Source organism: Lycium barbarum, chromosome 8 (assembly GCF_019175385.1).
Source record: "Lycium barbarum isolate Lr01 chromosome 8, ASM1917538v2, whole genome shotgun sequence".
Classification (NCBI taxonomy): Eukaryota; Viridiplantae; Streptophyta; class Magnoliopsida; order Solanales; family Solanaceae; genus Lycium; species Lycium barbarum.
Genome location: NC_083344.1, coordinates 114,708,719 through 114,724,946, shown reverse-complemented (window position 1 = coordinate 114,724,946; position 16,228 = coordinate 114,708,719). Strand labels below are relative to the sequence as shown.

Genomic DNA, 16,228 nt, shown 5'->3' with positions numbered 1-16,228 from the left:
CCTATGAACTTGAGTTGCCACAAGACTTGGCTGCTGTACATCCCGTATTTCATGTGTCCATGTTGAGGAAGTGTGTAGGAGACCCATCGTTGGTTGTTTCTACTGATACTATAACAGTTAAGGATGGGTTGACCTATGAGAAGATCCCCGTAGCCATTCTTGATCGTCAAGTTCGCAAGTTGAGAACTAAGGAAGTAGCCTCAGTAAAGGTCTTATGGAGGAGCCAGAAGGTTGAAGAGGCTACATGGGAAGCCGAAGAAGACATGAAATCCAGATATCCTCACTTGTTTGAAGTGCAGGCAGATAGACTTCAAGGTAAATAAATTTAATATTCATGTTATGTCCATTATGTATTCATGCCTCACGTTTCACGTTCAAGTTCATGTATTCGCTATTCATGTCTCATGTTTGGGCACTGATGTTTTCAAGAAACTATGTCATGTCAGTTTCCATGCCCCATGTCATGTTATGTCTCATGTTCCACGCTCATGTCAGCTATCCAGTGCCCATGATCATGCCTCAGTATTCATGTTTCCATATAACCATGTCATGTTAGTTCAGTCTCCATGTTTCATGTCATGTTTCCTTCACGTTCATGTAGTCAAGCCATGTCCAGCCATATTCTTAACCATGACCCATCATTCGAGGATGAATGATCCCAAGAGGGAGATATTGTAACACCCCACATCTTGGAACTGAGATTAAGCTCATATCATTTGAGTTCTAGTGGAAACACTGAAGGTTTGAACGTTTTGCGAAAATGGTTGATAGGCCTACTTCGGGCAGCGATAACTCCTTGATTGGTTTGGAATTGGGAAAGCACCCTCAATGAAGTTGTAGTATGTATAAATACCTTTCTAACGATATACGGACCAAGCCAATCAGAGATCGGAGCAAGGAGATATGATCGTCTCAATATGGCTAATAGTAAGGCACTTGAAATCCTATAGAATTGGCTAAGTTTTCGATACGTCTGCCTTCCAGTCAAATTTCGTGAAACTCCTTTTTGAATTTGAGAAAACTTCCTTGATGAAAGTTGTATCCCTTTGAAATAAATTTCCAACGGTATATTATGGGGGTCAAACGGACATCTGTGCAAAGAGTTATGCCGATTTTACTGAAGCCTATTCGCTGGAAATTCTGGCAGCGTTACGGTGACGTTACGGGCCGTAACACGTGTTACGGGCCGTAACAGTGAGCCGTAACACACCAAAAATTTCCAGAACCTCACTGGAAATTTTCACCAAGGTACGGTCCCAAGTTAAGGTCCGTACTTCTTGTTACGGGACCATAACATGGGGCGTATTTTGGTCCGTAAATACGTTTCGGGTCACCTGACTACGAGAGGCCATAACTCTATCATAAATTAGGAATTTAGGAAAACCCAAAGAACAAAAGTTGTAGATAATTGAAATACCTTTCCAACCATAGGTCGTGGGCCCACAGGTAACATCGGGATAGGGAGATATGGACATTTTAAGTCAGAAAGGTCCCAACCCAATTTCAAGTTTGGTCAAACCCATTTCCCCTTGGTATTTAAGGGAAATGTTAACCCTAGCAGCCACATTTCATCACATTTTCAGATTTTAGAGAGAGATAGAGAGAGAGAGAGGGGACAGTTAGAGAGATAAAGTAGAGAATCAACCAAGTTGAAGGCCCCGAATCCCGAGGCTCGTGAAGGATAAAGTGTAGTACAAGTTGTTACCGTCATTCTAAGCTAAAAATCAAACTTGGGGATGTTTATTTCGTGGTGACTACTCATAAAAGGTAATGTTTCTACTCCCTAATCATTTATAGTTGTGAATTGATGAATTCTTGGGAGAGAAATAAATGGTTTTGATAGAGAGAATTATATGAACTATGCTAGAGTTGTTGGATTGTTGACTTGGGATTGTTGAATTCATATGGGTGATGAAGAATGATGTTAATTACATCTAATTGAGATTGTAGAGTTAGTTAGAAGTAATAGAATGGGGATTGGGTGAAGAAAACACCATTAATGAGGGTTATAGAGCTTCATGCCCACCAAGTGTGATAAAATGCTTAGCTGAACAAAGCATGGATATTGTTGCTAATATAGAATCCCTATGACCTGTATTGCTATAGATTGAAGTTGAAGGGATTGAAGGACATTGTGATACGCTCAAAAGCGGGAAGTTAAGGTATGTAGAACTTCCATCCACATGTGGGAATCTCTACGTTCTTCCCCATGATCCGTTTCGTAAAATCCATGAATTTCAAATCCTAGGGCAGTAAACCCAACATATTAGTAGCCCGTAATTATGTATTTATGTACATGAATTTTGTATCTATATTCGTTATTGTATTCCTAATCTTCCATTACGGTTATTAGGAAATCCTAGCTTAATCCAAGAATCATGAATTCTTCCTCATGTGTTCTCATTATGTTTATACGAAACTTTATGATTTCGTCCAGCAAGTTACAAGCATGTTTTCAAGACAAATATATATATATATATATATATATATATATATATATATATATATATATATATGATTTCGAACTATTGTTATTACTCATGAACCAAAAACATGTTTTGCAAGACTATGACGATTCATGAACACTATGTACAAGCAAGTTATGGTTCATGATATACCATGGGCAGCAAGTGCCACTATTTTATACATTCATATTTTGGGAGTTGCATTAATTACCGAGGAGGGCTTCAGATAGCCTGAAACTACGTAGCCACCGTAGGATGAGGATCGCTCCACCGATGTCCCGGACGATCTCTCATAATGACTGGATCCTTTCATATTTTATCAAATCTCATGTTCCCTGGCAAGGACTGAGTGTTCTGCTGGTGGGACGCAAGCACCAGACCATGGATCGGTTATAAGTTATTGCTCTCCCTACTTATCATGTTTTACTTATGATATATTTGTATATATATATATATATATATATATATATATATATATATATATATATATATATATATATATATATATATGTACTCATGCTCATGCTTATGCCCATGCTCATGTTCATGTCCAGGTCTTCAGTTTCAGTTCTTATCATGTTATTCCATGTCCCATGTTAATTCTTTCAGTTGTTTTACATACCAGTTGTTTCAGAAGTCCCCTTTATTGCCAGGGGGCCTGCATTTCACGATGCAGGTACGAATTTACAAGACGACGCCTCTGCTTAGGATCTGCACGTACCAGCTTATTGGTGAGCCCCATCTCATTCGGGGTTTAGACATTGTATTTCTTTATTTAGTTTTGCATCTAAAGGTATGCTGGGGGCCTTGTCCCAGTAAGTATGTTTTCCAGTCAGACTCATGATAGATGTTTCATAGACTAGACAAGTCAGTTATGTCATGTCAGACATTTGGAGTCGTATAGCCATTTTGGCTCACTCATGTTTAAACAAGTACTCTATTAAGTATTATGACTTACTACGTTTTATAAAGGCTCATCATGCATTCACGTTATATTCCGCTTTTGTTATGTATCATGATGATTCAGCAAGCCATGTGATTCGTTCGGTCACATGCAGTCAGGCACCGAGTGCCGTGTTACGTCCAGGCCATGGTTCGGGGCGTGACAGTGGGGTAGTGGAGGGTTGGGGAGGGTTTTAGGTGGAGGGGCGGGGTGGAGTTGGTGCTAAAAATTATCCATACAAAATACCTCTTAATGATATTAATACTTTTTTGAAAATCTTAATGATTAAGACCTATTAAGATCAATTAAATGCTTAGATCTAAATGTAAATAAATGCAATTAATGACCTAAGGTCTGAACTATTCAAATTCAGACCTCCATTAAGTGCAAACAACTGAGGCCCAGTGCAGTTCGAACTTTTTGTTTTCTTAAACAAGCTACTCCCTTAAACCCAAAAAGATCGTCTTACTTTTTTTATTAGTTTGTCCAAAAAAAATTGACAAATTTATATTTAGAAACAATTTAAAGATGATTTACCGTCACACAAATATCTAAAATTTGTTTTGGACCACACATTTCAAAAGCTTTCCTTTATTTCTTAAACTAAGTGTCAAATCAAATTAAGACAATTTTTTTTGGGAACGGAGAGAGTATATGTGGGTGTGTGTCTATATATATAATTTTTTTTAATTACATACGGGGTAGGGGAAGGGGAAGGGATTACAACGTGGGGATTACAATGTGAGGATTTAAACCTTCACCAACAAGGTAAAAGTTCAGGTAACCAACCAACTGAGCTACTAAGATCCCTACAAGGGAGTATATATTAGACTTAAGGAAAGATTACAGTTCCCTTCGAACTCGATCTTATCCCATTACTCTTATGTCGATGCAACAACTGAAATTAGATATTCCCTCTACTTCAATTTATGTAATACACTTTTTTTTTTAAGTGTGTCCCAAAAAGAATGACTTAAAACTTTCCTTTTTACCTTTAATGAAATGATTTACACAAGTACATATATATTTTTTTTACCACAAGTTTCAAAAGTCTTTCTTTCTTTTTTAAACTCCGTACCTGATTAAGTTATATCACATAACTTGGGACGGAGCGAGTAACATTCTTTAGAAATATAAACTAAATATTTTAGTAAAGCCAACTTCTGCACAGCTCTTACTGTTGACAAATAGTGGCACTTTCATAGTCTCATTTGTTTCCTTATAATCAATTTAACAAATATTCGAGAAAATCTATATACATACTCTTTTCTATCTCATTTTGTACAGTACACTTATTTTAGAATCTATTTCAAATCACACCAGAACTATCACTTTAATGAGATAATTTATATATTGTTGCACAAATATTTATGAATTATTTTAAATTACAAGTTTTATAATATTTCTTTGTTGATTAACTACATTCTTAGTAAAATATCATATAAAATAGAATAAAAGGATACTTATTTCTCCTTTTAGGAATAAAAAACAGGAAGTCAAAACTCCTATGAAAATAATGCAATCACATTTCTTTAGATTGCTAAATCATTTGTCGCAGATTTGTTTTTATTATAAATAAATGTTCTTTATTTTTTTTGTCAGATAAAACAAGAAACAACTTTGGAAGGAGAGATTCAAATGTTAGATTTTTCATTTAGCTTAATTAAAATGTGGCCCATATATTACTAATTGATTTTATTCAAATGAATTAAATTATGAGCCCGTTTGAATTGGCTTATAAGTTGCTTATAAGCTGTTTTTAGCTTTTTTGAGTGTTTGGCTGGCCAGCTTAAAGTCATTTTGTGCTTAAAATAAGCTCAAAAAAATAATTACGCCCGTTTGACTTAGCTTATCTAAAGCAGCTTATAAGCCAAAAAAAAAAAAAATTGGGCTCCCTCAACTTATTTTTTTTAGCTTATAAGGTGCTTAAAATAAGCCTATCCAAACGGGCTCTATATAAGTATCTGATATTATAATCATTTGGTGATAATATTTGAGGAAGTTCCTCGATGAGGTTGGACTCTTTAGTACGAGGCATAAGGGATAAATAATTCCAGAATTAAATTTGAGATAAGTTTATCTCACGTTTGATTGAGATAAAATCACAGTATAACTAATTCTGAAATAACTAATATCCTGGGATAACTTGTTTCCCAACCAAACGACCCCTAGATGACTTATCCTTTTATGAGAAGATAAGGAGTCTTATTAACTGTGGGGTTCTAGGACTGACCGGTTATAAAAAAAATCTGGATTTCATTATCATTGTCGCCCAAATTCCCATCCAAATCAGGTATGTTATTCATGATTCAATGTATTTTGCTGAATTTCAGTGTTGTTATGTTATTACTTCGCTAACTTCTTTTCTAGCATTCGAATATTGAATTACATATTTTATGTTTTACTGTATCTTTTTCCAAATTAATATGCATTTATTTAAAATATTGAATTACACATTTTATGTTTTACTGTATCTTGTTCCAAATTGATATAGTATAAAGTATACTCCCTCCGTTCCAAAAAGACCGTTCTCTTTTGACTTAACACAAAGTTCAAGAAATAAAGAAAAACTTTTGAAATGTGTGGTTCAAAATAAGACTTAGATATTTGTGTGCCTGTAAATTATCTCATAAAGTTAAAGTGTTTCTAAATATAGAAAGAAGATAATTTTTTTGGGACAGACTAAAAAGGAAAGGAAGACAATCTTTTTGAGACAGACAGAGTAGTTGTTATGGTATAAGGGGAGGTGCTGATAGGGAGGTTCTGTATAAGTCACTATTTTCAGATATTTTGTAAAGATATTAGTATTAACTTAGTCGATAAACTGACCGATATCCGATGGATAATCGCTAAACCCATACCGAACCAATCTATATCTTATTATTAGGTCAGCAGATTACTATACTTAAAAATCAATAGCCGATAAGCTGAATTCTTAAGTGCAAATATCCAGCAGAGCAATCCGATAAACACCACTAATATGTCTATTTGTGTTGTATATACATATGTATTCTGGTATTAAAGTCTAATGTCAAAACTCTCTTTGTTCCACTTTACGTGACATTACGTTACTATTCGGAGAGAAAAAGTTAAGAGTTCTATGTCCAAATTTATATCGGAAAAGGGCCAAAATTACCCCTGAACTTTGAAAAATAGTTCATCCATACCCTTCGTTATGCTTTAGGGCCAATTATACCCTTACAGTTACTATGGGGTCAATTATATCCTTATGTCTAACTGCTGCCACGTGGCATCATCTCAGCCCTTCAAAATTATTTTACCCTCAAATAGTTTTTTACCCACTAAAATAACTCAAAACCACCCGAATTTTTTTTTCCAGCAAAAATAATACGGATAATTTTTTCAGAAAAAAATATAAAAATAATTCCGTATTATTTTTGCTGGAAAAACAATTCGGGTCGTTTTGAGTTATTTTAGTTGGTAAAAAATTATTTGAGGGTAAAATAATTTTGAAGGGCTGAGATGATGCCACGTGGCAGCAGTTAGACATAAGGGTATAATTGACCCCATAGTATAACTGTAAGGGTATAATTGGCCCTAAAGTATAACGAAGGGTATAGATGAACTATTTTTCAAAATTCAGGGGTAATTTTGGCCCTTTTCCGAATTTATATTGAAAATCAATTTAATCCTCATACGAACTACTGAGTAATTATATTTGCCTACCTTGGCAGCCTGGAGCGAGATAAGGATTTCCCTCATAACCTTCATCACAGCTGCATCTGTAGCCACCAAGATCAGTATCGAAATCAACACACTGGCTATTTTCTTTGCAAGCATAATCCTCGCTTTGTTAAGCTTGCTTGCAAGTTTGATTGCCGATGGCCCAGTCCAGCACAATGGGTACACTGGACTTTGTCCTCTCATAAAAAGTATTATCATTTAGATCTTGTAGGCCTCGAAAATGGAAGCGATCTGCCTCGCCCAGAAATGCATACCCACATGGACTAAACGACCAAACATTGGTGCGGTTTCCTGTGATAGACATAGTTATGTCATAGTATTTCAAGATCTTGGGTATAGGTTTCTGGCAGCAGCCTTTTCCCTTACACACTCCTTCCTTGATATCCTCGCCGTTGTGAAAGCTGGTATTGCAGCCATAGTCAAAGTTATCAGACCCTGTAATGCTAACGTATTCATCGGAGCCAATTACGGTCAAGCTGTTCAACGCCGAGAAACTATATGGAGTTGATTCTAAAGATGTGGTCGGAGAGATTGATTCGTTGAGCATAGTTCCGTCGGAGTTGTAACATCTCGAGCTGATGGCATTAGCGATGCGCAATTCAGCATCAGAGACAGAGATGTCATTCACCACCAGGTTATTTCCTGCGTGGAGTTTCTCAGAGCCATCATTAAAAGTGATGCAGTTCATCTCGAAACCTGAATCCAAGGCGCAACCTGAGCCAATACCAAATGGGTATGGAACCGTACCATTTCCACACTGCTGAGGACATCCTGATATTGTGACATTGGGACCTTTAGTGTTGGTTTGGGCCGTGGCTAATGTCAGTAGAAGCACACACAAGCATATAAACAAGCAATTTGTTAAGGAAGCAAGTTTTAGGTCCGTGGTTTTTGTGTTTCCAAAAATGATGCGAACCCTAGTTCTATCAACAAGTTACTACTATGATTTTCATAATTATAAAATGCAGAGACAATTGGGGTGAATCATGCCTAAGAAGCCGGGTTCATAATACAACCTGCCTTAAACACTATAAGGGTCAAGTTGGATGAACCTTAATTAGCTTGTAGATTCTGAAACCAATTAAATCACTGACTTTTCCAGTGAATTCCTCGAATGGTCATTGAACTTATTGAGAAGTCCAACTAAAGTAACTTCAATTAATATTTTTCATGTTTTGAAAATTAACTAGAAATATTCAAATGGGTTTTTATAATTTAAAAATGGGTTAAGGGGTCTTATGTTCAAAAAGGGATTGTTTTACTATTTTGAAAATATGAGCATAGTTTGATGACCTTATTATTCAAAAAATTTCAAAAGTTACTTTAGTGGAACTATTTAACAAGTTCAATGACCATTTGAGGAATTGACTCCGATAGGTGTCTTGTTAGTTTGTCATCTAGCTACTACTCATGCACAAGTCTGGCTAATACTTAAATTTTCAGCAAATGTGGAAAAAGGGCCACATTTGCCCTTATGCCATGCCGGAGCTTCCGTCCACCCTACCACATCTCTTAAATATCATAAGGAGTATTAGTTTTTAAAATATATTTTTCAGTAAAAATTTCTACTCTCAAATCAAACGCGATATTTTAGAAACATGTTTCCTAACATTTCTCTATGTGTGTGGTGGCGATGGGTCCCGGGTGGGGCGGGGGCGGGGTGGGGGTAGGGGGCTGTGTGGTGGTAAATCGTCCTACCTTGACAGCCAGGAGTGAGATATGGATTGACCAAAAAACCTGGTTTACAATTGCAGCGGTAGCCACCACGACCAGTGTCTGAGTCAACGCACTGGCTATTTTCTTTGCAAGCATAATCATCGCTTTCTTTAGCTAGCGTGCATTTTTTATTGCCGATGGCCCAGTCTAGCACAATGGGCACACTGGCCTTTGTCCTGTTTAAAAAAGTAGCATCATCTAGATCCTTAACGCCTCGGAAATGGAAGCGATCTGTCTCGCCCAGAAATGCATACCCACATGTACTGAACGACCAAACATTAGTGCAGTTTCCTGTGACAGACATAGTTGTGTTATAGTATTTCAAGCCCGTGGGTATAGGTTTCTGGCAGCAGCCTTTACCCATATTGCACACTCCTTCCTTGATATCCTCCCCTTTGTGACCGCTGGTATAGCAGCCATAGTCAAAGTGATCAGAACCTGTGATGGTAACGTATTCATCGGAACCAATTACGGTCAAGCTGTTCAACGCCGAGAAACTATATGGAGTTGATTCTAAAGATGTGGTCGGAGAGATTGATTCGTTGAACATAGTTCCGTCTGAGTTGTAACATCTCGAGCTGATGGCATTAGCGATGCACAATTCAGCATCAGAGACAGAGATGTCATACACCACCAGGTTATTTCCTGCTTGGAGTTTCTCAGAGCCATCATTAAAAGTGCTGCAGTTCATCTCGAACCCTGAATCCAAGGCGCAACCTGAGCCAATGCCGATACCAAATGGGTATGGAACTGTAACGTTTCCACACTGCTGAGGACATCCTGATATTGTGACATTTGGTTTGGGCCGTGGCTAAGGTCAGTAGTAGCACACAAACATATAAACAAGCAATTTGGTAAGGAAGCAAATTCATTTGTTTTAGGTCCATGGTTTTTGTGTTTCCAAAAATGATGCGAACTCTAATTCTATCAACAAGTTGTGGGGTCCAGTCCCCTATCCCATATTTTAAGGAAGGAAGATTTTTCTTCCTTTGACAAAATCACATTGGTAGCGATTGTGGAATTGGCCAACAATCAAATTCTTTTGTTCACATTTTCGTGATGTAAGCGCTTACCTCATCATAGTCGTGATGTAAGCGCTTACCTCATCATAGTCGTGATGTAAGCGCTTACCTCATCATAGTCGTGATGTAAGAGCTTACCTCGTCATAGTCGTGATGTAAGCGCTTACCTCATCATAGGAAATTCATTCCTATAAATAGGCAACTTATGGTTCATTTGTAATACACCAAAATCATTTGCTATACACACCAAAATCTCAGACAATACATCTGAGTGAGAGCAAAGTGAGGTATTCCATAGACTGTAAGAAAAAACAGTCTATGAAGAAAAATAGAGTGTGAGTGATATTGTAGTGAGGTGGGAAATATCAAAAGAGTGTTTTTCTTTTGAGGGTGTAGTGGTCTTAGGAGTATTTGTACTCGTTACTACACAGTGTAAAATTCCTTACTATAGTGATATCAGCTGCTCCTCTTGATCGTGGTTTTTTTTCCCTTATTCAGAAGGGTTTTCACGTAAAAATCTCGGTGTCATTATTGCTGCATTTTATTCTTGCTGATATAACCATAAGTTAGTGTTCCGCGTTTATCACTAATACCGGGAATATTATTTTTGCGGGTCTATTTTATTCCTAACAAGTGGTATCAGAGCCAAGGTTCTGTCTGAGTATGCTCTGTGGTTGCAGCACAGTCTGAACTTCCACATCAGAAAAGAATTACTTTGGTCTTCGAATAAAATAGTATTTGTATTTGCGATAAACGATGGAAGCCAACACTAGTAGAATGGTTACTTTGAGTGGCGTAAATTATGCCATTTGGAAGGGAAAAATGGAAGATTTGCTCTATGTCAAGAATTTTCATCAACCTGTCTTTGCCAGATAATAAATCAGATGAAGAGTGGAATTTGTTGCATCGGTAGGTTTGCGGCTTTATTAGACAGGGGGTTGACGATAATGTGTTGAACCATATTTCTGGGGAGACACATGCTCGGACCCTATGGGAGCATCTTGAAAGTTTGTATGCTCGGAAAACTGGTAACAACAAGATGTTTTTGATAAAGCAAATGTTGGGTTTAAAGTACCACGATGGTTCCGCAATGACAAATCATCTGAATACTTTTCAGGGGATCATGAACCAGTTATCTGCTATGGGCATTAATTTTGATGAAGAAATTCAAGGCCTATTTCTAATTGGTTCCCTACCAGATTCTTGGGAAATTATTAGAACTTCATTATCAAATTCTGCTCCGAATGGTGTGATCCCTATGGATCTTGCCAAGAGCAGTCTTTTAAATGAAGAGATGACAAGAAAATCTCAAGGTTCCTCCTCATCAGATGTCTTGGTGACTGACACTAAGGGGAGAGGCAAGAATCGTGGTTCTCAAAATAGAGAACATCATAGAAGCAAATCCAGAAGCAGACTTAAAGATATTGAGTGCTATCATTGCGGGTAAAAAGGGCACACAAAGAAGTTCTGCCGGATTTTGAAAAAAGAGAATAGAGAAAAAGAGGAAAAGAAAGAAGATGGTAATCGTGTTGCTGCTGTCACTACAGAAGATCTTATTACTGTCCTTGATGCGGATCTGATAAATATTGCTTGTGATGAGTCAAGCTGGGTTGTGGACAGTGGTGCCGCATCTCATGTGACATCAAGGAAGGAACTTTTCTCATCCTATACTCCGGGTCACTTTGGAACTTTGAGTATGGGTAATGAGACTGTATCTAGGGTGGCTGGTGTTGGAACGATTTGTTTGAAAACTAGTATTGGAACTAAACTAGTTTTAAACAATGTAAAGCATGCACCTGATGTTCGTTTGCACTTGATCTCTGTTGGTGTTTTGGATGATGAGAGATATGTCAGTACCAGTGGTGCTGGAAAGTGGAAGCTTACTAAAGGTTCCATGATTGTGGCTCGTACCGAAAAGCGTCATGGTCTATACTGGACTACGGCCTCTACCTGTGTTGATATGGTGAATGCAGTTGAGAGCAATAGCTCTTCAACGTTATGGCATAAGAGACTTAGCCACATTGGCGAGAAATGACTAAATGTTCTGGCCAAAAAGAAATTATTGTCAAATTTCGAAAGTGCTAAATTAGAAAAGTGTGAGCATTGCTTGGCTGGAAAACAAAATAGAGTTTCTTTCAAGTCTCATCCTCCTTGAAGAAAGACAGAGTTGCTTGAGTTGGTGTATTCAGATTTATGTGGTCCAATGAAGACAAGGACCTTGGGTGGTGCACTTTATTTTGCTACCTTTATTGATGATTGCTCAAGGAAACTTTGGGTCTACGTCTTAAAGACTAAAGACCAAGTGTTGGGTGTCTTTAAGCAGTTTCAGGCCTCAGTTGAAAGAGAAACTGGAAAGAAGCTGAAGTGTATTCGTATTGATAACGGTGGTGAATATTGTGGACCGTTTGACGAATACTGCAAGCAACAGGGTATCAGACACCAGAAGACTCCTCCTAAGACTCCTCAGCTTAATGGTTTAGCCGAGAGGATGAATAGGACCTTGATGGAAAGAGTCAGATGTTTTCTTTCTGAAGCAAAGTTGCCGAATTCCTTTTGGGGTGAGGCTTTATTGACCGCCGCACATGTTATTAATATATCCCCTGCGGTTTCTTTGCAAAGTGATGTTCCAAACAGAGTTTGGTATGGCAAGGATGTTTCCTATGACCACTTGAAAGTGTTTGGTTGCAAAGCTTTTGTACATGTGCCTAAAGATGAGAGGTCGAAATTAACTGCCAAGACAAGGCAGTGCATCTTTATTGGTTATGGCCTTGACGAGTTTGGTTACAGTCTATATGATCCAATTGAGAAGAAGGTCGTGAGAAGCCGTGATGTTATCTTCGTGGAGGATCAAACCATTGAAGATATTAACAAAGCAGAGAAGATAAAATCTTCAAGTTCTGAAAGTTTAGTTAATCTTGATCAAGTCCCTCATACAAATGTTGATGAAGTTGATGGGCTCGATAACGATAGTGATGCCCAGAATCATGTTCCAGATCAGCATGTTGATGATGATAATGATGCTGCTATTGATGAGGTAGATGTTCCTACTCATGAAGTCATGGATGAGTCAGATATTCCACTTAGAAGGTTCACTAGACAGCATGTTCCTTCTTCCCGTTATTCAACTAATGAGTATGTGTCACTCACTGATGAGGGAGAACCTGAATGTTATGAGGAGGCCATGGAAGATGAGCACAAGGATCAATGGATTGAAGCCATGCAAGATGAGATGAAATCTCTACATAAGAACCATACTTTTGAGTTGGTGAAATTGCCTAAGGGCATGAGATCTTTAAAGAACAAGTGGGTGTTCAAAGTTAAAGCCGAAGAACTTGTCGGCATGCACTCAAATTAGAAGCCAGTGTACCCTCCTTTAGGTAAATGGGACTGGAGGGGGAGATTTGTGGGGTCCAGTCCCCTATCCCATATTTTAAGGAAGGAAGATTTTTCTTCCTTTGACAAAATCACACTGGTAGCGATTGTGGAATTGGCCAACAAGCCAATTCTTTTGTTCACATTTTCGTGATGTAAGCGCTTACCTCATCATAGTCGTGATGTAAGCGCTTACCTCATCATAGTCGTGATGTAAGCGCTTACCTCATCATAGTCGTGATGTAAGCGCTTACCTCATCATAGGAAATTCATTCCTATAAATAGGCAGCTTATGGTTCATTTGTAATACACCAAAATCATTTGCTATACACACCAAAATCTCAGACAATACATCTGAGTGAGAGCAAAGTGAGGTATTCCATAGACTGTAAGAAAAAACAGTCTATGAAGAAAAATAGAGTGTGAGTGATATTGTAGTGAGGTGGGAAAAATCAAAAGAGTGTTTTTCTTTTGAGGGTGTAGTGGTCTTAGGAGTATTTGTACTCGTTACTACACAGTGTAAAATTCCTTACTATAGTGATATCAGCTGCTCCTCTTGGTCGTGGTTTTTTCCCCTTATTCAGAAGGGTTTCCACGTAAAAATCTCGGTGTCATTATTGCTGCATTTTATTCTTGCTGATATAACCATAAGTTAGTGTTCCGCGTTTATCACTAATACCGGGAATATTATTTTTGCGGGTCTATTTTATTCCAACACAAGTTACTACTATGATTTTCATAATTATAAAATGCAGAGACAATTGGGGTGAATCATGCCTAAGAGGCCGCGTTCATAATGAAACCTGCCTTAAACACTATAAGAGTCAAGTTGGATGAACCTTAATCAGCTTTAAATTTTGAAACAAATTAAATTACTGACTTTTCCAGTGAATTCCTCGAATGGTCATTGAACTTGTTGAGAAGTCCAATTAAAGTAACTCGAATTAATATTTTTCACGTTTTGAAAATGAACTAGAAATATTCAAATGGGTTTTTATAATTTAAAAATGGGTTAAGGGGTCTTATGTCCAAAAATGGATTGTTTTACTATTTTAAAAATATGAACATAGTTTGATGACCTTATTATTCAAAAAAATTGAAAAGTTAATTTAATGGAACTATTTAACAAGTTCAATGACCATTGAGGAATTGACTCTGACTTTTCAGGTGTCTTGTTAGTTTGTCATCTAGCTACTACTGATGCACAAGTCTGGCCAATACTTAAATTTTCAGCAAATGTGGAAAAAGGGCCACATTTGCTCTTATGCCATGCTGGAGCTCCGTCCACCTTACCACACCTCTTAAATCTCATAGGAGTATTAGTTTTTAAAATATATTTTTCAGTAAAAGTTTCTACTCACAAATCAAACGCTGTATTTTAGAACTATATTTTATGTGGAAATATATTTACTAAGATTTTTGTGTGTACGTGTGTGTGGTGGGGTAATCGTCCTACCTTGACAGCCAGGAGTGAGATATGGATTGCCCTGAAAACCTGGTTTACAATTGCAGCGGTAGCCACCAAGGCCAGTGTCTGAGTCAACACACTGGCTATTTTCTTTGCAAGCATAATCCTCGCTTTCTTTAGCTTGCGTGCAAGTAAGATTGCCGATGGCCCAGTCTAGCGCAATGGGCAAACTGGCCTTTGTCCTGTTTAAAAAAGTCACATCATCTGGATCCTGTAGGCCTCGGAAATGGAAGCGCTCTGCCTCGCCCAAAAATGCATACGCGCATTGATTAAACGAACAAACATTGGTATGGTTTCTTCTTGTGGTAAACATGGTTATGTTATAGTATTTCAAGCCCTTGGGTATTTGTACCTGGCAGCAGCCTTCGCCTGTACATTCTCCTTCCATCACATCAACCCGGCTGATATAGCGGGGCCCGTCATGGCAGCAGCGTCACAACCAACAACAGTAAACCTGTTCAGCGCTGAGAAACTATACAGAGTTGATTGTGAAAATCTGATCCACCCAGTACCTTTCTCGAGCATAGCTCCCGTACTGGGTGAGTAAGAACTCCAAGCCACTGGATTCTCAATGCGCAATTTAGCATCGGAGATGTCATAGATGTCAATGTTTCCTATGAGGAGTTTTTGAGAACCATCAGTAGAAATGTTGCAATCTAACACAAATCCCCAATCAAAGGCGCAACCTGAGCCAATACCAAATGGGTATGGAACCGTAACGTTCCCACACTGCTTACGGCATCCTGGTATTGTTACATTGGCACCGTTGGTGATGGTGTGTGTTGGCATTAAACTGGTAGTTTGGGCTGTGGCTAATGTTTGTAGTAGCAGAAGACAAGCATAAAAACAAGCAATTTGGTAAGGAAGCAAAATCATTGGTTTTATGTCCATGGTTTTTGAGTGTCCAAAATGATGCAAACGCTAGCCAGTTCGACTAACAACTTGCTAATGTTATGATTTTTCATATTAGTAATCAAATGCAAAGACTTGGGGTCAGTCATGCCAATGGGGCCCACTTCACCACTGGTTCAGAAGAGTCAAGAGGGACGACCTTGACTCCTATCTCTGTGGATAAGAAGATTCTGCAAACCAAATTAAAGGCAAGACTATAAACACGAGTCTTGTAAATTTGTCATATTCTCATGTACAAGCCAAATTTTAATTAACAAGTTTTGCGTGAAAAAGAATCTCAATCATCTGCATAGATAGGACACAAAATGTAAGAAAAAAGACTAGCTAGCTAGTAAATATTCCTTGGGGTGACTACCTCGAAAGAGGACTGACTTGTGTACAGAAGAATAGTCGTTTGCACGTACCAAACATCATTTTAAAGTTAACTGTTCTTGCTGAGCCTAGATAATTGATACATCCAACCATTTGAACTTGAAAGGTGACGGAAACGACACATAAGTAATAGTTTGTCAGTGCAATTACGTTCCTAGTACTTCATCAAAAAGGTTGTGCTGGAACGGTACATACTCATTTATTCTTAATCAGTGCTTAACTTAGGTTCAAGTTCTGGGTATAGAATCGTCTT

The 16,228-nt window shown here is 37.9% G+C and overlaps 1 pseudogene; it reads right to left on the bottom strand.

The window, feature by feature from the left end:
* LOC132608174 (putative wall-associated receptor kinase-like 16) overlaps positions 1 to 15,678 on the bottom strand; it is a 34,197-nt pseudogene extending 18,519 nt beyond the window's left edge.
* Positions 15,679 to 16,228: the final 550 nt, after the last annotated feature.